The sequence below is a fragment of the Frankliniella occidentalis genome, unplaced genomic scaffold (genome assembly GCF_000697945.3).
Source record: "Frankliniella occidentalis isolate FOCC.00 unplaced genomic scaffold, Focc_3.1 Scaffold82, whole genome shotgun sequence".
Classification (NCBI taxonomy): Eukaryota; Metazoa; Arthropoda; class Insecta; order Thysanoptera; family Thripidae; genus Frankliniella; species Frankliniella occidentalis.
The window spans coordinates 130320-132553 of NW_026267212.1; positions in this window are offsets into that span (position 1 = coordinate 130320).

Below are 2234 nucleotides of genomic sequence, written 5' to 3' on the forward strand. Positions count from 1 at the left end.
GATTTGCCGAATGCATTATACGTGGGCGCGTACTTTCTGGACGATCCCTTGTAATGTTCCAGTTTTACATTTTCTACGAGGTGTTTAGTGTTGAACACATTGCGCAAGCCGGTGACCTCTAACCCTGCGTCATGCCTCACACCACTCTGCGACCCGGCCGGCGATTGAACCCATGCGTCGCGGCCGCGGCGCCGCCACACACACCTGGCGGAGCTGGCGCAGCGGGGCGCTATGGACGGCAATCAACCAGCTTCAATGTCGCTTCCGGCGTGCGGGTCGCGCGAGGCGCGGCGGCCGCGGGCGGCTCGAGCCTGTTTGTCGACAAGTGCCGGAAGGATGGCGGGCGGGTGAGTGGCCGAGCAGAAAACAATCGCGGCTCCTCGCGCTAAACTCCAAACCGCCGCCCAGGCGCTGTCGTGGTACGCACCTCCTGCTGCCGCTGGTCGTGTAGACTCTGCTGCTGTTCAGCTCGCGGGCAGGACGCTGTCGCTCCGGGGCTTGCACATGACACGGCCGTGCGTGGCCCGCGCGGTCGCGCTCACTCCACTCGACTCTACTCTATCCACTCGCGTCGCGGCAGAACGGCAAACTGCGTCGCGTCGCGCCGTCGTCGTCCGCCTCGCCTCGCCTCGCCGCGCTCTGGACTCGTATCAGCATAGCATGCGGGACAAGACCCGGCCCGGCCCCGCGCCGCGCCACGCCAACAGTTGCGCCCGGCCGCGCCGCGCCGCGCTACGCCACGCCACGCGGTTTAACTTGAGGGCGTCCAAGTTATTGCAGACGTTGTGCCTTGTGGCCCGCCGCCGTCGGCGGTGTCGCCTCGCGGTCCATGGGGGGAGTGCCGTGCGTGGGCTCCCTCGGGTTCTCGCGATATGCTGATCGATCACCTTACCAACTGGTGCTCCGCGACCGGCCTCGACGGTGTTCGAAAACGGACTTAACTGAACACAGCAGGCCGCGACAAATGCCGCGAGCCAGAAATAAACCTTTCAGCAGACCGTGAAGATCCGGGGCATATCGGGAATAACCGCCGGCGGCACGGCATGCATGCACTCGTGCAGCAGCCGTGTGCCGCGCTGTGGACACAGCTGGTTGGGTTCGCTGCTGGTGGCGGCGGGGCAGGCAGGGCGGGGGCGGGGCGCTACGGGGCGAGGCGGCGCCGGCGCGCGGCCGCGACCCTGCCTCGACGGGGACCTCGAGTTAGGCACGGTGACGCGGTGTGTACGCCGTAGCGCCGCTCCTGCAGGCGGGTATCGCCAGTCGGGTCTTCCTGCACGTTCAGGACGGTCCCGCTGCCCACCCGCCGCCCGCCCCTTGTCAGTGGTTTATAGTGGCCGCGGTACACGTTCCATACTGTAAGAATCGCGCATTTTGTGAAAGAAGCACCAAAATTTGCACAGACGTCCTTAAAGGTATAAGGAACAATTCTGCCCGAAGTCTTCTGGAAGTTTTCGAACCGTTCAACCTGTACTGTTCAATTCGTACAACCTGAACGGAATAGTATAAATAGCGGTGACCCTCACCCTAATAAAGCTAATAAGTGGCGCGTAGTAAATTTCTCGCTCAATTTGGTGTCGCCGGACAGAAAGCAAAGGTTATTTCGGTAATTTGAACACTTTTGAACACTTTTTTTGAACATTTTCGTACATTTACAAGTGTTTTGATTACTGGCGGCAGAAACGCCGAGAATATGCCCTCGCATCATTAGTGTTTTCATCTAGTACACTACTGACACCTTATAGGGCCTTACATGAACAATTGCGTAGCGTGTACAACCCTATTCCGAACACTGGTTGGAACACAAAGTTGAACAAAATGAAGTGTTTTCGAAGATACGTGTCAGACACATGTATTCTATGTGAAATGAACCTGCTGATGACGAATCTGGACTCAGGTATGACGTTTTTTAACTCTGGAACACCTACCGCCCCGTTCCGAACACTACTTGGAACACCGAGTTGATCAAAATGAGGGTTTTTCGAAGATACTTGTCAGACACGTCTATTCTATGTGAAACGAACCTGCTGATTACGAATCTGGACTCAGGTATGACGTTTTTTTACTCCGGAACACCTACCGCCCCGTTCCGAACACTACTTGGAACACTGACATGAGCAAAATGTTGTGTTTTCGGAGATAGGTATCAGACACGTCAATTCTGTGTGAAAAATTCTGTCTGATTTCGAAGCTGAAAGTAATTTTTTGATTGGAGTGGAACATGCGTTTCCAACTAT